This window comes from Drosophila sechellia, chromosome X, assembly GCF_004382195.2.
Source record: "Drosophila sechellia strain sech25 chromosome X, ASM438219v1, whole genome shotgun sequence".
NCBI classification, from domain to species: domain Eukaryota; kingdom Metazoa; phylum Arthropoda; class Insecta; order Diptera; family Drosophilidae; genus Drosophila; species Drosophila sechellia.
In genome coordinates, this window is record NC_045954.1 from 22,376,528 (window position 1) to 22,403,681 (window position 27,154).

General features: G+C 39.8%; 1 protein-coding gene across 1 annotated transcript in view; it reads right to left on the reverse strand.

The window, feature by feature from the left end:
- The window catches only part of LOC6621439 (chaoptin), a 239,917-nt gene that overhangs the window by 207,529 nt on the left and 5,234 nt on the right, over nucleotides 1-27,154 (reverse strand). The window contains exon 2 of the mRNA XM_032725663.1: nucleotides 2,988-3,046. The gene's annotated coding sequence lies outside the window, so the exon portion shown is untranslated. The remainder of the gene's footprint in view (nucleotides 1-2,987; nucleotides 3,047-27,154) is intronic.

Here is a 27,154-nt window from a genome sequence, read left to right on the forward strand (position 1 = left end):
AAACAAAGCTCGCCAACGGCAGCTGCCTTCGGTGGCCAAAAGCAGACAATTGGGGGTGGCTTTGGGCGGATTTCGGTGGGTTCAAGCGCATTCGAGCGTGGAGTCAAGCTGAAGCTGCAGCTGCCGCTTCACCAACCCGTTCGAATTTTACCCCACAGTCGTGCCCCGTTGCGGCATTTTAGCCAAACGGAAGTCATAAAAGACGCGCACTTTCCTCTTCTTATTTTCGCTCCTCTGGTGACAAGGACAATAGAAAAAACAATAACACTAACGCTAACAATAACAATAACAAACAACAATGCAGCTATAATTCCTCGTTAAAAAGCAAATGCCCAGAACAGCGTTAGATTTTAATGGCCAAGATAATTCCAATAATGTTGATAAATTCATTTGCTACTCGTCTAATTGAGTGGCATTGCATTTTGGAAATAACTAGGTTTGATTCCATTTATCCTCTGACTTTTATGGCACATGGCTGCCGCTGACCATCGTCGACGAATCATTTATCAAGACGCAGAAGCCTATGGAGACAGGCACGGATATTGGGGATGAACTGGATCGGGATGGGATATCCTGGGGGACGGATTCGGGAGATGAACGTCCCACAAAAGGCTCCGACATGGCTTAATACATCAATCAGCCGAGGGAAGGGAAACAAACCACAAAAACGGATAGCCCGAATATTTGAGGAGTACTTTTGTTCGCATAACTTATCAGGGTCACTCAGAATTGTCGTTAACAAACTCAATTCTTTTGTTTAATAACTTTACAGCTCCATACAATTTTTAACAAGTTACTTCATTTTAGATTAACTAAAATTTGTATTTTAATGAACTTAAAGTTCCTTAGTAGCTGTTAGGACATATGAGAATCCAGGATTATCTATCAATGGGCTAATCTTATTTACTTAGTAATACCATTATAGAAAATTTTAAGTTCACATAATGATATTTTTTAAATAAATAGTTTAAGTTTATGAAAAATAATGATATAAGTACGCAGAAATGTTTTTCAAATCTCCTGCACTTTTTGATGCTCTCTGTTCCTATTGAAGGCCCCTATTAACTTTTTTCTTGTTCTTGGCCAACATCAATTTGTAGAACAATGTGGGTTGGAGAAAGCCAGCAAAAAACGGGCTTAAATAGAATGCATACCATTCGAATGGTATGAAAAGAATGAATGAATTAATGAATGATTGAATGATGCTGGGCCACGGGTTGTGCACGCACAAATGAAAAAAAGGAAAATGATGCGTGTGTGTATTGGGAGAGGTTTTATTAGATAAACAAACACCACCGTCGTTCGCCTGGGGATCCCTCAAATTCTCCAAGTTAAATTGGAGCACTCATACTCTCGCACTCTCAAACTTGCTCTTTTTCAAGTTTTGCTGAAGTTTTCCCTCCTCAACACAAAAGGAAAGCTCGAGAGAGGTTTTCCTTAGCGAGATTCAATTGTAAAAGGAGACGAGCTTCTTTACACTGACAGTTTCGGACGGCCTTTGTGCAGTTAGTCGATGCTTTAACATCTTTTGCACCCTTTCTTTCGACTCCATTTATCGTACACGCAAAAAAAAGTCGTAGAAAATTACGAGTGAAATTGAGTTGCCTTTTAGCTATAAATATTTCATTGCTGATTGTCGATTTTAATGGATTTTCCATTTATTGGAGTTAAAATCTGAGTTCCCTGGCAAAAGAAACTGATAACGTGGAGCGATCTATTTACCCGTTACTAGTAGAGTAAAAGGGTATACTAGATTCTTTGAAAAGTATGCAACAGACAGAAGGAAGCGTTTCTGACCATATAAAGTATATATATTTTTGATCAGGTCAAAAGGTCGTGTCCAGCTGACCCTGTTCGTCTGCCCGTATGAACATCGAGATCTCAGGAACTATAAAAGCTAGAAGGTTGCGATTAAACATACAGATTCTAGATACATTGTCGCAGCAAAGTTTATTGATTTATGTTGCCACGCCCACTGTTACGCCAGCTAGCCTTTCAAAACTGCCACGCCATTTTTAAATTTGTTTTCATTTTATTCACCGACATATATCGATATCACAGAAAAATTATATTTCGCGTTCGCATTCACACTAGCTGAGTAACGTGTATCTGATAGTCGGGGAAATCGACTATAGTATTATTTTCCGTGCAGTCGCCTATTGCTCGCAAGCTTGCACGCAGCTGTCAAATCACAATACTTGCTAAGAATTTCCATTAACTCATTTTCCTCTCTCATTTTCGCATCCCTTGTGTGTGTGTGTGTGTGTGTGTGTGCGTGCGTGTATTGATTGTGTTAAGTGTTCGGTGCACTTGAGGCGATGGGTGAATTGTGTGGAGAAGTGGGAAGGCACTGAACCTTCAGCTTGTGGCCATTGCTCGAAACTTTCGCCCTTGTTATAACAAAATAATGGCCCTCATACACTCGCAGTCTCATGTAACCGCTCACCCACACACCCGCAGTCGGTCAGGACTCCACACACACACGTAAACAGTTTAGAAAGCCTCAAACTTGCTTGCACTTGTCTCTTAATTCAATATGCACAAGTCCTCTTCACACTCTTTTATTCCGGCTTTCCCTGGTCACCTTGGTCGCCGCCTTCTTTTGTTTCTTTTTATGGCACCGGCTTTCACTTCTCGCCTGTGTTGCTCAACGTTTTTTTGTATTCTTCAGATGCATCTAAAGATTGAGAATTCTAGGAGTTTTAACAGAGCTGCAAATGTTGAGGGACCTTCTTATGAGCCATTACCGAAAAAAATCCTTAAATACTCGTTTTAGTCATGAAAAGTTTAATCAGTTTTTAACCAATTCAAACAATTATCGGTTACACGTTTCGAAGTTTTCGCTGCTGTCCAATGTGGCTCCGTAAGCCGCTCATTTCTTTTTTTTTGTAGTGTTCTTCGGTCTGTGAAAGCTGATAGGGAATCTGGGCATCCGGATTTGGTCAACAGGAGTGAAAAGGGGCGTGTAGTTCGAGTGCTGTACTCACCTTCACACATTGACTCGTGATTGTGGATCGTTTATTCAATTGCCTCGAACTCTACGGCTCTAAAAAGAAAGAGAAGAGCGGGAAGACGAGCGTCGTGAACATACGGATTTCAAAGTTTCCGCCCCTCATTTACAAATAAATAGCTATCGTGGGTGAATCACACGAATTGGGTTCCCAAGTTGAAGTTTTTTTCAATCGTCTTGGTTCTTGTAATTTCAATAATATTGTATTTTTTTTACACTGCGGCACAGGTTTGGTCAATAGGTATATCTATTTATCGAATGAAAATATTTACCCAATTTCGGGGATTTATATTTCTAAACATGCTAAGCAACCTTATGGCACAATTTCTACACCACCGTACCATTTCGCAAATCGTCCTTAAAATTAAAAACTCATAGGATACCGTGTTGCCCCCAAATGCTTCAAAAGTTTGTATAACATTTCATACAGCATTTTTTGATGTTTTATTAGTCTGCGGATAAGCTCGACTTAAAGTTGAATATTCCTGTACTTCAAAATGTTTCTGCAATATTTATATCGTCCCCATTTCCTTGTTTTTTATTTCTTGAAGGAGCTTCGTGCTCTTTTTTTTAGCAGTTTTCGGTTCCGTGCACTCGCTCCTGCAGTTTGACTAACGAAATTTTGGACTGCGGCGAAATGCTTAAAAATTCGGAATTCAATCAATCTCAACGCTTTGTGTTATTTCCTCCTTTTTGTTCTACCCTTGGTGCTTATTTTATTGTTACCTCTGCAATTGTATCAGCAGAGCGTTCTTTGTCAAGAAAAAATTCGCAAAAACAAAGCAGGAAGAACGTAGAATTCAAGTCGAAAAACAAGTGGGTGGATGGGGCTAGGTGTCGGATGGCGAAGGTTAACACGTTAAGCCAAGGGCCGCTAAGCCCGTAAAAAAGAATTCAAAATAGGTTAGACGTCTACGTGGCGTTGCTCTAATTTCGAAAAAAGATTAACTTGAATTTATTAAGTTGACCACGTGTTTTATTAGAGGCGATAAAGAAAGTTGATAATATATACATATATACATAATAATTATTAGGAACTTGCTCCGTGGCTTGATAACGCGCCGAGGACACAGCTACTGGTGTTCTTGCCTAAAGAGCGAAAAGCACATCTCCGAGACCACGTGCAACTTGGCGTATGAGCGACATCAAAGGCAGAAATTGCATCAGAAAATACTGCCGCTGGCGAGGAGACGCACAATTTGTAAGCAATACGCCAGCCAGGGGGCCACAACAATCCGGGTATCAAGCCCTAACATCAAGACCTAACCGGATGGTTAATGGAGCCAAGGGCAACGTACAAATCCGCCGGAGCGCGAGGCTAAAAACGGAAATGCGGTAATAATTCTTCTTACACATTCGACGCTCGCAAGGCGCCCTAAAGCTGCCTGAAGAGGCTTGTACTTAGCGCGCAAAAAGCGAGAGGCCAAAAAAATATGCGGAAAACCTAAAAAACAAGAAAAACTTAGAAAAGTCCATGGCAACCTGGCGAAAAACCAAAGCCAGCGACATGCAAAAATCAACAGGAACAGCGCTGCAGAAGCAAAGCAAGCAAGAAATGCCGGGAAGACGGGGCCAGGAGAAAATGGTCAGAAAGTGCTGGCTGGGGAAAAGTGTGGGAAAGTGGGGAGTAAAGAGAGCAAGTGCAGGAGCAAGGACCACGCGTAATGGGAAGCGGCCGAGCGTGCTGTGGATAACATGTTAATCCTTGTGAAGATAATGAGCAACAATATGCTTTGCATAAGCACCGTCCGAACGGGGCGTACCGACAAAGGGGGCGTGGTAGGTAGTTGGGTGAACTCCCGTGGGAACGTGGTAAATTGCAGATTAGTTCGTTGCAGAGCCGGCGGCGGAAAAATGCAGCAAAGAAGTATGGGCACCGTCGAATGTGAAAACCAATATCTGGACAAAGGGTTCGTGCAACATTGAGGATGTGAGCAGGATGTAAGCGTAGTCGTTGGTTCGACTCTCTTGTTTAAATGAATGACGAAACCGTTATAGAATGGCGTGCATTAGTTTTAATATTGCTTGAATCGTTCGATAATACCAACCGTATTCATCGTAGTGAAATTATCGATACCGTTAGCGTAAGTAATATATATCGTATTAATAAAGTATTAATAAGTATTTATCTTCTTACAATTGGTTCTCTATTCAACTTGCGGGTGGAATGAATCTATTATTTTGGCACATGGCAAAAAACATGCAGCACTCTGTTCTTAAACAAGAATTTATATTTAAACGGTCTTTACACTATTAAAAGCGAATCTAAAAAAGGTGACAGGTGACAATACTTTTTTGACTTTATACTCTATGTTAATAGAGTAATAAGCCACGTTTACTTGATAAGCAATACTTTTATTTAGAGTGATTATGTACCATAGCACCCTGTAGCTTAAACTTCTTACGGTGGCAATCATAGCAAATTTCTTTTGGTCATCATACCTATTTACCCGGAGTGTTACAGTCATACATATTTGGAAGAAGAAAATAATGCTAATAAAGTTAGACGAGTATATTCGTGAGAAACATTTGATACTCTACAGTCATAATTAGCAGTCATGAAAAGAACTCAGCCCAAACGCCATTGCAGTTCAGCCCCATTGCATATTCAAAGTTATGTCGCATATTCAAAGTTATGTTGGATCCTTGGCTCCTCTGTCATCGCCTCCGTAATGAACGACCTTCACATCATTTGTGCCACCTGGCAGTATGCAAGTTGAGGCATTGAAGCATTGAGGCAGCAGCCGCAAAAGCAGCAGCCTTGATGAGTTTCTAATCAAATTCAATAAAACTGCATTGCACTCGCGCATAAATTTTGTGCAGAAATGGAAATCGAATTGGTTGTTCCACACACACCCGCCAACAGAAAGGTATGCATATTTATGCTCCATTAGGAAATGTGGATATGCATGTGGATATACATATGTGCATGTTGATGAAGGTGAGAGCATCCAAATTAAAATTGATGTTGTTTATTTTTTGATAATAAACTCTTTCACTTACACTATTACAAGACACTGGTTATTTGCTTATCCTTAAGAGGAAACCGTTCTCGATCTTCTCCCGAATCTGATCTTAAAATTCTTAACCCTAATGCAATCAACCTCGGCCAAGAAGCTGTTCTTTAGAAACTTCTTGAACCATCAATATTACATATGGGTCGATGATATGATCTTACATCGGGTATCTGTCCGGTATTGTGTTTTCGTTTAGTTATGTAGTGTATAATCAAACCCTTTTTGGGTACTACTAGGACTGGTGAATTAAAAGGTTTTCTACTTGGTCTTATAGTTTGTTTTTTTAGCATTCTATCGATTTCATTATTACGCAATCTCTGAGACTGACATAGCATGACATATTGTTTGCTATAAATAATATTTTTAGTTGTTTTTTGTATATGTGTATATTCTTGTTCTATGTGGCATTTCTCTGTAGGGTTCTGATCTAAATATGATCTTCAAATAAATGAAGATCATCAAATATGATAATCAATTTTAGTTATTTTCATACCTTTCTGGGCTGGTTGACTTACGGTCCCAGTTTCTTCCCTTTTTAATGGTAATTTCAATTTCTCTCTTGATGTTGATTTAAATTATTTCTTTGCGAAAAATTATTATAATTCTGTCTGTTATTATTATACCCATTTTTATAATGATTACTCTGACGATAGTAATTATTATTGGGACGAGGTATTAACTTATGGAACTATCTACCATAGAATTGTTATTTGAATTTCAATTATTATTTTGTCCAAAGTTCCCGTTTTGCGGCCAATTATTATTCTGATTATTATACCAATTATAATTTATTCTATTTAATGTATTATTATTCTGTCTGGAGTCTACCGGTTAGTTATCCTGATCAGGAATACAAGTAATTTATTGGGTCAGTTGCATCCTTCAGCCTGTTACATACCTTCTAACCCTTCAGTTCTACGAGGGTCGGATATTATTATTAGTTTTAACCATGTAAACAGCGATAAGCCATACCATACTGTATGGAATACCTATTATCGATTAAAAATGTGTAAATACTAATGTTTGTATGTAATGTATGCCTGCGGTACAATTGTTGATGTGCTAGCTCTGTACGAAAGTAACGCTACAGAGTTGTATTTTTCGCGTTGTACAATTTTGTATAGATGTGTTGGATGGATGCACATGGATGTATGGATATATACCACAGCTCGCACAAAGTGCCGTTACATTGGCTGAGATGCGGTTAATCCAGGCTGTGTGCGGGTGCTGAATGGGGTTTGCTGGTGGAAGGGGCGAGGCGGTACCTCATAAATATACAGATGTGCTTGCGCTCGTATTTGATCAAACAAGATGGCGGGCGCATAAACAAATACGTCGAGCACGCATCCATATGCATGAGGGCGCAAGTCAATGTGGTCGTTGTTCCCCAAAGCGGTGGCGATGGGCGGTGGGTGCCTTTGATTTGCATAATCTCGGTTTAGTGTTTTTTCTTTATTATTTCCTCGCGGCCCAGGACGCTCTTATCGGTATAGTGAGAGTGAGAGAAAGTGAATCGATTGCACTGGTAGAACGGGGATCGAATGCCACTGCATTCAGCAAGGTGTTGACATTCAGCAGTGTTGAAATTCTCGTTAGGCTACCAGTAGTTAACTCAAAATGAGCTTTAATCTTACATTCTGTCTATGCGTAGTCCTGCCATCGATTGTGTTTGAGATACATGAGCTAAAAAATCGACTATATAAGTCTGCAATTGGTAACTCATGAATATACAAAATATGTATCTACCATGTGTTTTTAAACATTCCATGGCAAAATTCAGAGTATATTAGGCGACACGTTGAAAAGTATGTAACAGGTAGAAGAAAGCGTTTCCAAACAAAGGCACTAGAATATTCAATAATTCTAGTGTCTTTGTTCCGACCATATAGAGTATAAATATTCTTGATCAGAATCAATAGCCGTGTCAAACTGGCCATGTATGTCTGACCGTCCGTATGAGCGTCGAGATCTCAGGAACTATAAAAGTTAGAAGGTTAAGATTTAGCATACAGATTCTAGAGACCTATATTGCTACGTCCACTCTAACGCCTACAAACCGCCCAAAACTGCCACGGCCACACTTTTAAAAATGTTTCAATATTTTTTCATATCTGATCTAATTTCATATCTGATAGTCGGGGAACTCTACTCTAGCATTCTCTCTTCTTTTATGGTGAAATCTTGACTGCAATAGTGCACACTTACAGCTGTGTTCAAGGAAATAGCAGTGCAAGAGAAACTAAGAAATACAAAGCTATTTTTCTATATCCCTTTTCGGGATCGACGTTTATTCCACTTTTTTTTGGAAAATGGAATGTGTAGATAGAAAATAAAGAAAGTCCCGTTAGTTTTTCGAGCTATCCTTTTTATCTTTACATTCTTGAGCAAATTCACAACTTTTAGGCTGTTCATTAGATTAGACCCGAATTTATCAATATTTTCTAAAAAGTGAGTTAATATGTATATTGAAAAGGACAATAAATAAAAAAAATTATATTTTAGTGGGTAGAGGACAGCGCTGCTCCCAGGAGAAAAGAATGTTAGTTCTTAAACTAAGAATTTTTTCATAGCACTGCTATTATTGAACACCAGAAATTCTGCCTATTATGTTGTTTTAATCTATATTTTCGAAACTATAGAAGAAATAAATGTGAAAAATTTGTTAAATTGTTTAATATTAAATACCTAATGTGCCCATTAAAATTGTAAATTATAGGATGTTTTATCTTAAACTTGCAGGTGTCAAGCACTGCTATTTTTATGAACACAGCTGTAAGTCGTTGTCAATCCCTTTGTTTCTTACCCATCGCCAGTTTTCTTTTTCTCTAGTGGCACTGCAGTTGCAAAAGAAAATGAAAATGCGAAATAAAAAAGGGAGATGTGGAGCATCACCACCCGTCAACATGCACGCCACCCATCCACACATGCAAATGCAATTGAATTTGGCCTTGTCGAACTGCGATGGCGGATCGGAGAATGGGATGAAATGAAATGGCGATGGAAGTGGAAATGAAATGAAATGGCCTAACCCGGGACTTACAGAAGCCCCCCAAGGCATATCTGCCGTCATCCTCATCCCGTCACTCTGTCAGTCGCCCTCTCGGCCTGCACTGCATTCCGTCTTCAGAATCCGGGTCTCCAGGACTCCGGCCCAAGATTCCGTGTGCAACCGCTGGAGGCGTTCTCCCGGATTAAGCAAATTTCGTTGTAAAACTATGGAAATGTTCGTCAGCCATGAACAGCTTGCCAGTTGTTCTCCCGCCAGTTGTGCAAAGCGGACCGACGGCGGCTCCACACCATGCGGTATTTCATATGCACGGACGTACATACGAGTGTTCGCGAAATTCTGCATATGAGCGCCCTGCATATGGGTGCGTGTGGCATCTGTGTATACATTAAAGCGGAGGAAAGTTCAAACTTGGGCTAGATCCCTGGCAAATATTAAATGAGAAAAGTTGGAGCCTGGGGTTACCTGTTGCCGAAGACTTTGCTTCTTAACGTACGACAACAACGGCAATCCGTGGGAATTAAAAACCCTTGGGGTGCCGCCTTGAAGTAGGTCAATCAATATTTAGTTTCAGTTGATTGAGCTACACCAGTCTTGAAATGAAAGTTTCCACTAATTACCCATTGTGGCCTCAGTACGTTTGAGTGGTGCGGACCTGGGCACCACTCCAACTTGACTCCAAAAGGTATCCAACTTTCCACGCATTGCTCCCATTTATCAAAAGCCACATGATAACAATAATAACGTCCAGGGACGTCCAGGACTTTCGAAATGACCACCGCAATTAATAAACATTTGTCGCACAATTGGTCAAAATTCTAGCCAAAAGTTATCCCCCATAAATTTGACTTAAGCACGAGCGTAAGCCAAACACATTTGCATATAAAGTGGGAAGGTGGGGCGGGGAGAGGAAAATGGTGAAAGCGGAAAAAGCGTAGAATGGCAAAGGCCTTGGACGCCGGCCGGAGGGAGGGAAATGCCAAAGTCATGTTGCCATAATACGCAGCTGTAAACAGCCTAGACAGCCTGTCTACTGACTTTGTGGGCCATCCGAGGTGCTGGCTTAGGCGGGTGGCCTTTCCAAGTGGGTGGATGGAAAACGCCTGTTAAAATATTACACATTAGCTTGCATGAAAAATGAAGAAATGCGCAGAACGCGGCCAAATTAGGTTGTAGAGTGCGGCGAGCGACACCGAGACAGATAAGTATGCAAACAAAGGAAGGCGGCGCGTGTGTTTCGGACAAGCACGGGCATGACAATAGCACCAGGTGCAAATTACGCTCCGAAATACACCCACCCAACATCTAGGTATTCTCAGTTGCCATCATAAGGCAATCCTTTAACCCATGCTGAATTGGAAGCAGCTCAGAACAATAGCGCCCCTTTAAATTGAATATTTAGATGCAAGGCACTATTAGACTGATCACCACTGTGTGTGACCCGCTTGTGTGAGGAACAAGTTATCCGCTGACACACAAACTTATTTATATTTATATGCTTATACTCATACAAGCATTTGTCAGAGTTCTTACACATGTTTGCACCCGCGTCGAAGGAAATACGCAAAGTTCATATTATGAAGCATATAGGGAACATAATGGGCGCATGCCACAGACACGCACACACACTCACTTCAACCTCCAGAGCACTCGGCATCACTTGCAACTACTTGTGGGACTGTGAGTTTACTTGCGCGCAAAAAATGAACTTGCCAAACACGTAAACGAAGGTCACACAACAGTCAGCACAACAACACAACGGAGCACCAAACACGCCATTAGAGCTGGAAAATAGAAAAAAAAACAAGACCCTGGCAAAGAGTCGGCGAAACGAGAAGGAGCAACACGCTGAAATAAGGCCAAGCCTTGGGGATCGAAGTTTCGAGTGCCCTTATTTACATGATATACAACACTGTCAGTGGAAAATGGGCGAAAATTTAGCACTGGGAGAATTTGTTTGAACTTCTTGGATCTTTGTTCTTCTGTTTGCTTTTCATAATCGAACGCAATGCTTGTGTGTTTCACTTTAAAATTAAGTTCTTTACCATCCATGGCTTGTGAAGGTGTCAAAAAGTATGCAGTAAATACCGCTCTCCTTCACTGTTGTTGATGCACACCTTAATTATTTTCTTTTAAATGCGATGGTATTTTTCATATAAAATCTGACACCAGTAGGACCATCCCCTCCGAGAGGGTATCGAACCTAACGCATCGCCTTCGGGGGCTCGAAAGTTGGCCAACAAACACACAGGCTTTAGCGCGTGCATACGTACAGACACCTTTGTGTTGGTACATTGACTGACAGCTCTTTGCCCGGTTATGCCCTGGTATTAGTGTCATTTGCCGTTTGCTTTCCCAAGATTCTGACATTCCCACGAACTTTCGGCGAAGCAAACTAGCAGGCTAGCACACGACGCACAGAGTGCATAAGAAACAAGGAACTACAAAACAGAGTCAGAAACATCATAAGACTAGAAGCTGAACTAAACAAGTAATGGAGCGAGGAACAAAATAGAACGATAAGGTCGTAGCAAATAGTCCTTACAAATAGTCGACTATCGGGACATGAAAAACATTGAGAGCTTGCTACCCTTCTTATTTGACTCTACCATCCACCAACTGCCGACGAGATGACTGCGAATAGTTTATACTCCTCATCCACTAGCTGCTATGAAGGATTTGGACATAGCCAAATGTCGTAGGGCTAAGCAATGAGACATACTTTTTCTGGTCGCGAGTTTCATTGAAGGCCATAGGCAAGAATTCAAAACAATTTCTGTAATAAATGAGGGTTTGAAATCGAACTTGAGCTCAAGTTCAATGCTACATGGCCGTATGCTACATTATTCTAAAATAGCCTTCAGGTAAGAATAATTACTTTGCCTTTGATTTATCCAAAACTGTATAACATTAGTATTTATGTGTATTTCAGCATTTAAGTGCACTTTGTTTATTTCAACCAAGCAGTTACTAAACGATTTGTATTTATTCAAATCCAGTCATGGATTTGTGGCACAGACTGTGCTAAGAGGCGCCTCTGTTCGCATACAAATCGAAGTGTTTATGTGATTTTGAATGATGGTTTCTGTTTTTATTTTGTGTTGTTGTAATGTGGAGTTCTTTAACTTTGACTGGCGATGGCCCTCCGTGTGACTGTCTGAGTTTTAAGTCAATAATCGGAATTTCAGCCTATCTTGCCGGCATCGATTGTGCGTATCAAGCGGCTCTGCTCAAGTTACGGCCAGCAGCAACTTGGAAATTACGAATCCCTTCGTCATAGCTTCTTCACATTTCTACCCAAAACAGATGGTGCGAAGAAATAATAGGCGTATTCGAACTAGGTTCATAGGTACGTGAGTGTGCAATATAAACAAAATATTGGTTTAGAAAGATTTTTTTTAAATTTCATAGTAACTAACTTTGAGTTAGTTTAATATACTCGACGTTTAATTAACTAGAGCTAAAGACCATTTAGTAGAGGGTATCAGTATCTCGTACTTGTACACCCGTGGCACATCTATAAGTTCTTAGTGCCCATTCATCAGCACATTTGCAGCACGTCCTGGGCGCTCGGATATCAAAGGACTCACGCTAAAGAGAAGCTTTTTGGGAGGAGTAGTGTTTAATGAAAACCGACTAGGGCCACAGCTGGCATGGAATCACCGCAAATATTGAACTGGTGAAATTCCTGACCAAATATTAATGTTCAACTGGGATAAGTCACCATATTCAAATGAAGTAGAGTTTATATTTAATATGATTCGTATAATAAATTGCTCTGCCTGTCATTTTAAAATAAAATATATTAAACTAAAAAATACAAATTAAAAGACATGGTAAATAAAAATTATATACATGTAGGAATTAATTAATTACCGCGTAAAATGTTTTACATCTGGGTTAGCTCTTCCTGAAAAAAAGTTGATACCTTCTACATCCGTGTTAACATTGCGCTATGGTTCGTTTTTTTTGGCATAAAGTCTGAATTTTTATGTCAAAATATCGTCCTTTAGCAATTATTTTCTAATAGAAAATTGATCATATAAATAAAAACCAAAAACAAAATTGACCGAAAGCTTCACTAAATCGTTTTATGAGCTTTTAAAGGTGAAGTGATAAACATCTGATTGAGAGAATGCAATTCCCGCCAAATTATTTGCTTACTTTTGGACGTGGTACGATCGTTAATACGCATCCATAAATTATGCCTAGGCGAAAATGCGAGTGAAGCCCGGAATAAATTTTACAAAAGGGACCGACTATCACATGCAAGGAAAAATAGTCGGATCAATACGCTGAGTGATATTTTCCACAGAGCTATTGATTCCTCGGACCCACTATTATCAACAATTTGTTTAAAAAAAAAGAGAGAGAAAAATAGGAAAAAACACTTCCGAAGGCAGTAATAAGTCTTTTGGAAATACAGTCTCATTTAAACCTTATCCATCAGACAAAATATTGGATTCACATTCTGATTCTGATTCCAGTTCATATTCGAAAATTTATAATGTAGAACTAGAAGAAGAAGAAGAAGCGATTATTTTTAAAACAACAATATACACACTTTTATTAAAAAAAAAAAGCAATGAAATTTCGTTGACTCCTGAGTCATACCAGTAGTTAATATGGGAGGCAAGAGAGGGCGTGGTCGCAAATACTCAAAATTTTGTGTGCAAACTATTTGTGATTTAACAACAAATGTACAAAGTTTCAAGTCTGTAGCTTAATTTTTAGACTTTATGCCAAAAAAATCGAATTCTGGACCACAGTGCATTGTAAGCATTTTCCACCTTTTAAGAGCGTTTTACATTGGTGTATTTTAACTTGACGATAACAATATTTTGATCTTTCGAATAGATTATAGGCTTACACAGAGTTATCTTACGTTTTAAACAATGATTGTTTTCAATTTCATACATACAGTCTTCTTTTACTGCTAGCCAGCCCCTTTTCTTATCTTTTGATTTGCACTCCTCTTTCATTTAGATTTTTCTTCAGACTCTTAAAAACTTGTTACCAACTGCTTTCCTTCCTTAGTGGCACTGTCACTAGGCATTTTCCAAGGCGGAGTTTTCGAGGTGGCGCGGTGTGGCAAGATGTCGCAAGATAAACATCGATAACTATCGACGTCTGACAATTCTACACAACTACGATCTCTAATAATGAAACGAGATAAACAAGGTAAACAAAAGGATAAATTTGAAATAAACGACGAAAACTCAACGTTCTGGTGGCCGCAGATGTTGGACAATGCACACCTACCATACTCAGCGTACTCATTACTCCCCCACAGTGAACACTTACTCAAACAATTCTGTAAGTCCTCTCGTTTTAATTAAAATAAATATGATGTTGTGACATCTGCGGTCACCCAAAGTGTAGGAATTTATTAATAAGCGCATACAATGTTTTATGAGGATAAATTTAAATATAAAGTGTTTTGTTGGGCTCTACAAAGTTTTTTATTCACTGTTCTCTTCACTTGTTCATTCGGTTTTCTCTACACAACTACTACCACTCTTCTCGCACAAGAATCGGCGGTTTATCAAGTATCGAGTACTTTGCTTGGCATTTTAAATGTCGACCTGCCTAAGTGTTGCCTTATTGCATAAACCAGTTTGCCGCGAAGAATGCCCGCATAGTTCAAAACTCACATACACTTTTAGTGCGCCAACTTTTTTTTAAATTCCTTTCAACATTCGCTCTTTTCTACGGTGTAAAGTGGACAGAGTGGTGTTGTAATTGCTCGCATTGCGCCACGTCCTTCGTCCGTCGTTCGTCGTCCTTGTTCCTTATTCCGTCGTCTTTCACCGGTTACTTCGATTGTCACCCGTGCGTAGCTGCACGCACCGTCACCTCCGACCCTTCCCCTTTTGGGAAAAGCTGTTGTTCTTCCTGGCCGCGGAAATAGTTAGCATAGCGACGCGTCGTCGAAAACCAGGAGCAGGTGCAAATGAATGCCTAGATTTATGCGTAATAAATTTCAATCTGTTGCCAACAAGACGCAGATTAGAGGCCAGATCCCTTGGCGAGTCCCTCGCCCGACTTGCGGTTCATTTTGGGGTCGGTATTTTGGGGTCTCGTGATAAATGGCTGGGCAACTCTGAGCGGCGACTGACCACCACGATGAACTGGCTAAAAAGATACCCTAAGGCCCCAAAAATACCCAACACAAAAGAAAAAAAAAAAAAACAGAAGGGAAAAATTGGTGGAAGCCTAATGAAGTCGAATATGCAAATCGTAATCGACAAGATGTCTTTATTCGAGCACAAGAAAGTTCCGTCCTTTCGGTACCCGAGGGTGGAATTTCAGCCCGATATAAGCTGAAGGTCTCCCCAGGTAAACACTACGTCCCGAAAGGGATTGTGATTATTTGGCCACTCAAAATTGAGTTATTAATTATAAGGGATATGGGCCTTAATTTGTCTAATAAATAGTTATGACTGAACTGTATTCTAGAGAGCACTGAAGCGAGCGATTCCGATTTAGTGCGCGTAAAATAGGCAAATCTTTACAAATAAATAGTGAAACAATGCCCAGGAAGATAGAAAGGCACTTCAATCAACTGGTCGTTCCACCAAACAAAGGAAAACTTAAGGACAAGTTTCCCAAGAAGGGAAAATTGCTCATTGTCGTCATCATCGTCGTACTTGCGGTTACTGTTTTTTGAGGGCGGAGAAGACAACGCCTTGTTAAATGAGTTGTAAAAATGCCAGATTGCCACAGACTGTCGGCTTGGGCAAAAAGCCGCAAAAAAACAATGTTTTTTTCGAAAGGGAAGTTAATATGCCAATTATGTCATTTTTAACTTAATGTGTTTCCATAACTCGGCAAACTAGCAAACTAACTATTCATAACCGGGATAAGCAGTATCTTAAGGTAGCCAAGGCATTATAGCCGAAGTCCACAAAACTTTTTAAGAACTTACAATTTGTTTTCTGTGTGCCATTCAGCCATTTTGTTGCTTATTGAGTACTCGCCCGAATTGTCATTATCCTTTGGTGAATTTGTCGCAGGTGCTCCTTTGAAATATATACAACGACTATGAGACCACGCCCAGGTGGCTAACCAAGATTTCCCCACATTACCAGTTCTCGTGGAGGAATAGGGCATGGCCAGATGGAAAATACGAGGAGCCCCAAGCCCAAAAACACCCCCCTTTGGGGAAAACGCGCCCGTTCCAAGTTTCATCCTGTCAACAAGTCGCAATTTCAGCTGCATTTGTCGTCTCAGCCGACGTCGTCGTTTGCCATTTCACTTTGAAAATTGCCATTTCCGTTCAATTTCGCTTGCAAATTAGAATTCCAGTGATACGCTCTGTGAGCCTCCATGCATATAGAATGAATACATTCACATTCGCATTCCCTCGCATGTGGGTGTTTTTGGCATCTGTGCGCATTTGTTTTTGCCAGTTTAAACTGTTGCATTTTCGCCCCTGGATATATGTATCTTTCACATGTCTGTATGCATACGGTCTGATGAGTGTACCTAAAAAAAAACTTGCCATGCGAAACTTTTTCCTGCTTTCGAACACATGTTCACTAGCGGAGGGTATTAATATTTTGATGTGTTGTAAGTTACAAAGTTATGGAGTTATTCAATATGTATATAAATCAATATTAAATTGCATACCCTACAAGCTAAATGTGTATATATTAACTTATTCCAAAAGTGTGAATGCACTACGGCTCTTTTAATAAATCGAAGATCTTAAACATATCTAAAAGATCATAAAAGATACGAACAATATTCTCAAGAGTATTCCAAACTTCGCTTTTCGCCAAAAGGCGTTCTCCTCTTTTTTCTATTTTTGCACTTGACGTATATGAAAGTTTCGCAGTTTACTCCCTGAGCTAAAATTACATTCCAGAATGTCGACGACGGCGTCTGTCTGAGTTTTCTGGTTATACGTTTTTTCGCTGCCTCAGCCGGCGAGATGCAACTGCATCTGTTTATCATTCGGTGTCGACCAGCTCCCCGGTTCCGCCGGCATCCCATACCCTACATACTTGTGGCAAATAAATACACATGTAATTTCAAGATTTGCATTTAATGAAAAAGTGTGGCCAAGAGGAATAGACTACGAAATGGAGCGGCTCAGAGGTGAACCGGCTGAGTGGCATCCCCTGGGTAAGATGTCTCGAAGTGGTATTAAATATGAAGTGTGGCGTCTAGTCAACAATCAGCGGTCAAATGCAAATAAACTCATTCATAACTCCGCGATGAGCGCCTGGCGAGACCGAAATCCCGAGCAGGATTACAATGCTTTTTTCTACCAGATATTTTCCTTCGTTTGCGAATGGAAGCAAAGGTATTAAAGAGCTAATGGCACATTCTTCTGCTTGAGAAAAACACATTTGTCTGTTCATCGAAACAACCAAAATTTATCAGTTGACTTTCTTAAAAGCGACCTCCTTTATTTTTTACACTTATATTCCATTCAAGCGCACTGAAGTGCAAGAATGTTTGGAATTTATGCATATTTCTTCTAAGGTTATTGCCCATAATTTTAGGGGAAAACAGCCAATGCAAATGTTTTCCATTTGCATTAGAGTACCTCTTTCTGCCCCCGTCTTTCTATACCCCACTACCTTCAGTTTTCAACGCTTCCACCAGTTAAGCCCCTTTTTTCCCGCAACGAGTTCATTATTTTATAAAGTTTGGCATAGATGCGATCCGACGAACACAACTATAAACAACATCGAGGCATTGGCATCGTACACAGATTGCCACCATTCGATTATCTCAGTTGAATGAATTGTCTTATTCGATTCGATGAGCGACTCACTGAATGAATGACAGACCGTCTGAATGACTGGCTGGCTGACTGACTGGCTGACTGAATGGGTAAATGGCTGAATGGCGGATTGACTGAGTGGGTGAAGGGATGTTGACTGGGGTCGGGGCTGAAAAATAGCACCTCCGGATGGGATGGATATATAGTTATTTGCTTGAACTGATTGCAAAAACCTTGAGACATGCCAAGACATATGGCCGGAGTTAACGACATTATGCAAATTGGATTTAAATATTTACACAGCGCATGTCTGGATCCACGTAAATTGCACCGGATGAGTTTAGAAAAACTAGAATATCGAATGCTCTTAATAAAGCCTACACCAATCAGTAAAAAATACTTAAACCCTTTCTCAGAACTCATTCTACAAACCAAAGATTAAACAAGAGTGAATGTTATAGTCAAGTTGCCCGACTATCAGATACCCCTTACACAGCTAGTGCGAACTCTGCGATATCTGCGGGGAATAAACTTAGAAAAATTTTAATAATTCTTCCAAAGTGTGGGTGTGACCGGTTCGGCGGCTTTAGGGCGTTAGAGTAGGCGTGGCAAGAAGTTTTTTGGTAAATCGATAGAAATTTACAAGACTAATAAAATAATGAAAAAATATCGAATAATGGTTCTTGATCACGGTCAATAGCCGAATCGAACTGGCCATGTCCGTCTCTCCGTCTGTCCGACTGCCCTTATGAATGCATCGATATCAGAAACTAAAAAAGCGAGAATGTTGAGATTGAGCAATTAGCTTCCAGAGAAATTTTTTTTTTGTTTGGTCAATTTCTATCGGTATACCAAAAACACTTTGGCCACGCCCTTACACCTACAAATCGCCCAAAACGACCTGAAGGCCAATCAATGAAAATTTAATTTTTTCTCACGAAAAAGTGCGCCAGAGGAGGCAAAGAGGAGCCGTAAGCCATTGCAAATGGCAAGTTGGCCATAAATCAAAACAATGTTTGACATAACGTCGATTTTTGGGGGCACAGCTGGCAGCGCTGGCCAAAAGTCAAAAAGCAAATGTAAAATAAGCTTTGGATGCTTTGATTCCAAATGTATTCAATCCGACGGCAGGGAGGGTTAATGGTGAGTGTAACTATTGCCTCTCATTTATCAATTGACAAAATTAATGTAAGAATGAAAGTTTTCGTAAAATTGTCGGATGAAGGCTGGCAGTTTGCATTCTATGCATTCTAATGTGCATTCAATGATATTGACCCAAGGTCTTTTTATATTATACATATATGTTAATAGCACGATGAGCAATTACTACAAACTTATTGCATTTCCCTTCATAAAATTCATATTTTTTCAGCTGCCAAGACGACGCATTCAATTCAATTTTAACAGTTTCAATCATTTCTCAAAATTTATGGTAGAGCAGCTGTAACTTTCCTCCAAGTTGCCCAAAAGCCCCCCGAAGACCCCCTAAAACGCCTTAAACATGACCAAGCAATTTATCTTAGTCGCCACCCATCAATTGACAGATTCGCCCATTGCGCTGAATTGTTTTTCCCACTTTCTCCGACTTTTCACAGCGTTTTCCTCAGTTCCACTGTGTGCTCGTGCTGCCTTTTATCGAGATCTTTTTATCATAATTTGCTTGCTCGAGTGGCGAAACAGAGCGAAGAAAATATATACCTTATACACACTTTTCACATAATTTCAATGTCAAATTAGTTTGCCAAAAAAACTGCAGCTCCATGGAGAGGGAAGACTACTGGGCAAATATTTTTTTTTGCCATCGACGCTCGGCCGTCAGCTGGAAAATTCCGGAAAATAAACAGGGGAAACGTTAATTTGCATAATAGATGAAAATGCATTGAAAAGTGGCAGGGACAGCTGCAAAGGAGGCGCCGGCAACGTCATTAAATGCAAAAGGAGCATGGTGAACAAATAAAACAATCGACCAGGAACGATCCAAAGAGAAGCCGTAGAAGTGGAATACATAGCCTGGCAATCTAAGCAAAATCCAGACAAAACGTGCGCTGCCTGAAAAATCACTTCCGCCCTTCCATTGGCTTTCGGATAATAGTTTTCTTGTTAGCATTTTTGGCCCAGCGCAACACACATTTGAACCACTTACTGTCATTTGCCAAGGCGCCGCCCAGGCGCATTTTATGTAAAAAGCTAAAAAATATAATAATAAGACTTGACGTGGCGAATGGTTTGCTAGCAGCAACATGCAAATACTCTAATTAAGTATTCCCCAATATTTCAGTCAAGTCAAGTGTGTTGCGATTATAGTAGTTTATAGAGCATGAATTAGTTCGTATTCCATCTCTTATCAGCAAAAAGTGAAAACATATTTTTATTCTGTCGGTCTTTTAATTTCAAGCTAAAGCTGACTCACGGTGAACGTCATATTTTCGCAATGCATTGGGGAATCCATTGCTGTGGAGTACCAACAGCATTATGCCCCAACTTAGGGAACATAAGTAAGCATACTTATGGGGGCACATGTGTATGGCACACTCGTTGGTGAAAATTGTTGTGGAAAAGCAGGAGAAGTACTTGAACTGGCTAAAAGTGGCCTGGGCAACCGAAGACGCTTCCTGGCCTGCAGAGTGGCTCTCGTGGCAGTTACCCTTAAATTGCTATCATTTTGCTGCCGAACAAGCTGCACACACTTTGCCACCCATTTAGCTTCGATGGCAAATGGTAAATGGCGATGCTTTGGCGAAATTATGCAAGGAATTTCATACAGACACACCGACCAAGCTGGCTGCGAAAAACAAATTTGAGTGCAGACAGGCACACAGATACAGGGAAACAAAGGGAAAAATGCAATTGTGGCATCGACTGCCAGTTGACACACATATTTGCCTTGCCAGCGACTTGGGGACATCGCCATGCGAGTCAATGACACGGCAACCACTCTCCTCACACATCACACATTGCCCAACACCCACCGCTACACTGAGAATCAATTAGTGGTCCTATCGGTTCGAGATATTTTTTTCTAGTTAATCTCAGGTACCTATCATATCAACTGCGTTCTTCGGCTGGCCCAAGTGATCACAGCCTTGATCTTAAACACAGTCTAGATTACTTCTCCTAAGTCCAATTTGCAAGATACAAGTTCGCAGACCGTCTAGGGCATCCCAAGCTGTATGCAAACTCCTTCGCATCGAGTATCCGTGAGGGTTTTCCCTGTGCATCGGAATCCCACCTCCCTAAAAACTGCCTAGGCAAATGACAGGCATCAGGAGTCAGCATCAACTTAAGCATAATTTTAACGTGTCACTTCAGCGTTTTGCGACGGAAATGTTTTGCATCATCGATACACTCACTCCATTCGCACATGAACGCAGCCTGAATGAGTGTGCAGGCATTCAATGATTTAATCACTCAGCTCTCCGGGGCACCTCTTTGTTAATTTCCCCAAATCACGTTTAACCAATGCAGTGCGATTCAAAGACGAAAGAAAAATAATCTAAGAAAGTGCCGGCTTTTAACTAAAGGGTTCGTCAGCCGACTTCAGTAAACGATTTCGTCGACATATTGTTCCACTACACACAATCGACTATTAAAATAATTAATGTATACGAACAACCCATAAAATTACTAAGCTTTAAATTATTTTTTATTTTTACTTAAGTAACATGATAACTGACTTATAATAAATTGGAATTACATTGCATGAGGTTAACTCAGTAAGGCATATTTATAATTTTTCCCAGTGTACATATATCTGAATTGTTTCCAAGAGGACGCAATTTAATGATTAAATGTGCAGCTGATGACTTTGCGCTTGTGGATTTTGAAGTTATTGTTTATTGTAGCTAATACCTTTTTTTAAATTAAATTATTTTCCACATGCAGATCTATATATCAATGATTTTAGAATTTTCGATCTTAGAGTAGTAGTTTTCCGGTTTGCTTGATGTATTGACTTAATCGGATAGTTATTTGCACTGTTATAAGCGCTTCGCAGAAATGTCTTTACTTCTTTATAATTTCCCTAATCACATTATGTGGCTTCTGTAAACAAAAAAATTGGCAATCATAGCAGACAGCGTTTACAGATTTCGTGGAAGCTATAAATTTATAATTGAAACGAATCTGAATCAACAAAAACAAATGTGCCGGAAAAATAAACAGAAACGGTGGCTACAAATTCTCTGTGTTGCTTTCCATTTACAAATGTCACATAAATCGGCTGTCAATTATATGGCATTATCATTCGATTCTCGGGGTTTTGTGGCCAATAAATATTGGATAATTTTCAGTGATTTTGCAGTCGCTTTTCATTGGCAGAGGGCGAGTGTCGGGCAATGCTCGCATATATTTAAATGCGATTTTCCTGTAACAATTATGGCATTTCTAACAAGTAATCGCGTTCAATAATTTTTGAATGTAGAATCACATACTGCATATTTTGAGTAGCATTAAAGCCGCTCTCCCGGCTTTTGATAAACGGGCAGGTTCCGCCCGCACAACACATTGTGGGCGAGTAAAAATGAAAACAGGCCCAAAGGCGGTTGTCGCATTTCGATAACAAATAATAGACATGTCGTTTTTTATGGTACAATACTGTGTGTTTATAAACTGTTATCGGCTAATTATTTACAGTTTGCCACCCCCTTCTGGATGGGTGGCCAAATTGCCAATTTTGCATTTCATTGTGAAGCCCAATTAAAATTATAATTGTCCTTGGTGCATATAATTTAATAACAAAACGGATAGATGGTTACAGTGAGGTCAAAATGTGGCAAAAGGAGTAAGCTAATGCCACTCAATTAGCGTATGAGTTGCGCCATATGGGGGTTAACCGATATAAAAATCTATATTAAAATAGTGTGGGAATCTGCATTGATAGATTTACAAATAAATAATTTAGTAACGATATAGAATGAAATCTGACTTGGTTTCTTAGTCTGAAAGTAATATTGTAATATATAAGTAATAGTATCCTATTTTGGCGACTGGCATTACTTTTGTTTGTATGTCCCTATTAAAAATACCCTTAGGTACGATTTTTAAGCGAAATATGAGGGATCAGATATTGGATGACTGCCTGACCTCTTGGCCGCGCACGTTTCACTCCACACTAAAGTCAAAATCTGTGTAAGTTCAGTGTTATTCGTGGCCAAGTGGCAACTCGTGCGAAACGGCGATAAAATTGCATTCAATTGTGTGCGTCTATCTGTTTGCATATGTGTGCAAAGATTGCACATAATTACAGTCGTACAATAATGAAATAATCGCAGTGCTGTAAAATTAAAATAATAAAATCCAGTTCAGAAAACACGGTCTTCGGTCTGAATAGGATTTGACCACTCGGGCTCGGCACTATCGAAAAGTAAATAAGCCGTTCACACACCCCCGCACACGCACACACACAGGCATGCATGCGGATATGCCAACTGTGAAATTGCGTAAGTGGGCGTGTAAGTAGGCGGCAGCCGTGTGCGCGCACTTCCGTTTCCGTCCATACATCACTCAGAGGCCCCATCTTCTTGAACCCGGCTTACGTGTCTGGGCCGCTATCTTTTCGAGCACAGAGGAAAATTGGATAGCCGTAGGCAGCCCCGTTTTATTCAACAGTAATCACTTGGACTCTTAACATAAAAATACAATTGAGCGGTTGTAGATGACCATATAATTGATGAAAATGAAGACAAGCTCATGCTAGACATGTTAAGAGTATCAAATGATAAAAAATCAACTACAAATAACAATTGGTTGGTTCAATTTATTTATGAGTTAATTGTAACACTTGAATTTGAGTATGGGCTGGAGTTCGCCTGAAAGACTTCGGATATAATAATCTATTGTATAACCATGCATAATAACTAATATAGAAAGGAAGAAATGTAAAATAAATAATCGTGTTGGTGTACTAAATGGAATCAAATAATTACAAAATAATTGATCATATATATTGAAATAAATAAATAAAAGGGATCTATTCGTTTTTCCGTGTGTTTTCCAACACACGTTCCAGCGTCCAAATTGTGGCAAAAGCATAAGGGAACAAAAAGGGTACGAGTTAAAAATATGAGAGGGGGAATGGAGGGAAGGCGGTCCAAAGGGTGGAGCAGCGAATAAAGGGGTCGGCCTAACCCAAAGCCGTAAACGCAGCGTAACATAAAATATAAAACAAGAGAAAACAAAAAGAAACTTTTTTGATGTTTAAATTATGTTGACATCCTTCTTATGTGAGCTCACATAAAGTATGACAAAAAATAAATACGAATAACAGCAGCCTCCGTAGCGACGGCACACAAGTCGGTTTGAGAAACAAGTCGGAATTGGCCTTTAACTGGAGAACAGTGGATATAAGTTATCATAAGTTGTGCAATATTTATATGTAATTTAATCAAATTGAGATGTCATCGCATCTACTTATTGCCCATCATCATATATAATTTCAAGAAATAATGAACATGCGGCTTTAAAAGTGACTCTAGGCTCCTAGTTACTTATGTGGCGCCCTAATCATGTAAGAGCTTCAGGCGGCTGTTTTATTAATTTCATATCTAGGCAGCATGCCAAGGTTTTTTTTTCTCTAAGCCAATAAGAGTGCATCTGTAGTTCAATCCCACGGTGCCCAGTTCACAGTCCAATGAAGGAAGGACGAGTCCTGATCCGCATCCGGCTGCCTATCCGGGTTAGGGTTCGGGTCGCTGATTAGCGCATATATGACGTATACGACATGTGTCTTTGTCCCTTTTTGCGCCCACCTCGGAAGTGATAGACTCGAGTCTGTGTGGTGCTGTTGCTTTGTCTTGTCCGTTTGAAACCCTTTTTTGCCAAAGCATCTGTTCTTGTTTTCCCATGTCCTTTTTTCTGCATTTTTCGTACACAAAGTTTGTTGGTGTTTGTAGCTATTATATTATTTTAAGCCCCACAAAGAGCTCATTAATTTCCACACATAAACAGGCCAAAAGAGGGACATGTGTATATTCTCATGAAGTCGGAAATGTAACTATAAAAACAAGGGGTAAATAAAAATATATAAGCGCGTGCGTTTCGTTAAAGCAGGCCAAGATTGATCTGAAGATGGGCTTTAGGTTATAATATACAACTTAAGTTTTTGATCTCTGTATTTCATTGCTTGGGCTCCAATAATTCATATTTATTTATGACATTTTCGGTAACTTTCGATCCGTTGCTGTTTGTTATCCATTAATGACATATGCTTCAGTACGTTTAAACACAGTGGTATTCAGAATCAAACTGTGTAACATTCAAAATAATATAATATTTAACATTGGTTAAGGAGAGTTTTCGTGATTAGTATGAATATTATTAAGCTGATAAATATTTCCAAATAAATAACATCCTTGCTCATTTTTAAACGTTCCCCCTTCAGTTATAACCATTGTTACTTGTCTTTTATGAGTATTGAACAATCTTATTCCTTTGTGTTTAAAAGTTTGGTTACTATAAACTCCTGAAAATATGTATATTTCGAGCAACTACCACTTTTCCGGACACGACTGTGTGCATTAAATACGTCTCCCATCTAACAAACTTTACCAATGGAGCCATAAATTATGAAACAGATTTGTGCTGTTTAAGCATATCATAATACGACGAGCCTCAAAGAGCCATCTTAGTCGTGTGTGTATAGCTATACATACATACATACGTCCTCGCCACTGGGCAAGCCACAAATCTACCCCTGCGCCAACCGTTTTTTCTCCGAGTGAGTCCATAAGGACTTTCATGTCTCTTATTTATTATAATGCAAGCCAGGAAAATCCGAAACCCCTGAAACGATGCCGCAAAATAATTTAAAAGTCATCAGGCAACAAATGTTTGCCCTGTTCCGGGGCACAAAAATTCCACTACTCTTTTGTCCCCAGTTCTTGGGATTATATACCTACATATATGAGGAACATCCCATTGCAGGGGATGAAAGGGACAAGTTTTCCGGGTGTTCCTGCATGCATAGCAATCTCCACTAATTTCTAGACCCACTATAAATTTATTAAAGTCGACTGGCAAATATGTTACTCCAAGGCATTTATACATAATTAATTACCATCACTAATTTGAAGCCCTCGAGTGGCCACAACAGTTGCCGCACTTTGTTTCCAGACGGAAGACGTTAGCCCATTCCAACCAATATTTAAGTTCGTGGGCCAAGGTCAGACGGGCGAAATATGTAATTTCAACGAAAGTAATTCCATTGGTGCAGAAGACAAGGCGTGCTACTGAAAAAGGGTTATAAATGCAAAGTGATTGCCCATAATTTTGGGGCGTCGGGGTAGAAAGGCCGATCATCTGGGTGATGGTTTATAATTTCTAGTTTTTGCGTTTTACTGACATCTGTGACGTCGCTGATAGTCACTTGGAAAAAATAATTACTAAACCCAAATTTTGTACAAGTTTCTTGTAAAAGATGACCTCTTTAAACGTTTTCATTTTGCTATCTTTAAGTCGACTTGGAGCAGTATATTATATAGATGCCATTGGAATATCAAAACGGGACATAAATTTCATGCAATTTCATATCGCCATTTATAGCACATAGAAAAAAATTTTAAAATTTTTAGAATGCTATTAGAGGAAAGAGTAGAAAACGCGTTTGTGTTTCTGAAAAATTAAAGATCAATAAAATTTTATTTTGAATACCTTTTGCTTTTTTTTTTGCACACACTGTCTAAAGGTTGAAAATATGTTAAATCTCATCGTTTTTTTTTTTTTAATCAAAACCAAACCACCAAATATTTGGTTTCCGGTCTTGAATACAGTGGGCTATGCTTAAAAATCGGATGAAAAAGGAAAACAGGGTGCGGCTGATTTTCTGTTGGCACATCCGATTATGGGCCTTTTTGCCCACTTCCGTCAGCTCCAGCCACGTAGATTGCTTCATTGGCAAAATGCATGCGGGAACACGTAGTGGTTGGGGCCACGTAATGCCCAGTCCTCAGATAACCCCTCCATGTCCATTACGCAGTGCATTAATGAACGGCCAGAGACGCATTAATATGCCAGCCGACTGAAGTTTATGTTTTTTGTGCAAGCGCTTTGACAAATTGAATTAAACCAGAGCGCAGACACAAAAAACACATATGGATAAAGCAAAACACATGACACTTGAGACAATGGAGATGTGCGAGTGAAGCATTCTAGTACTCAAGTTATTTAAGCGGAAGGAAGATGCGTCGGTCAATACAATTAGTTTCGCTTAAGAAGCACTCAAATAATTTAAATTTAATTGGGGTCAAGAGTGCCAGGCGAGTGTGTGTGCGAGCGGGAAGCCAGCTGCAGACATGTCCTCCGACGTCTGCTGCATCTGACATTATCTAATTAGGCAGAAGGCAGCCCCGCCCCTCCGACTGCGTGCCTTTCGAAATGATTTATTTCCT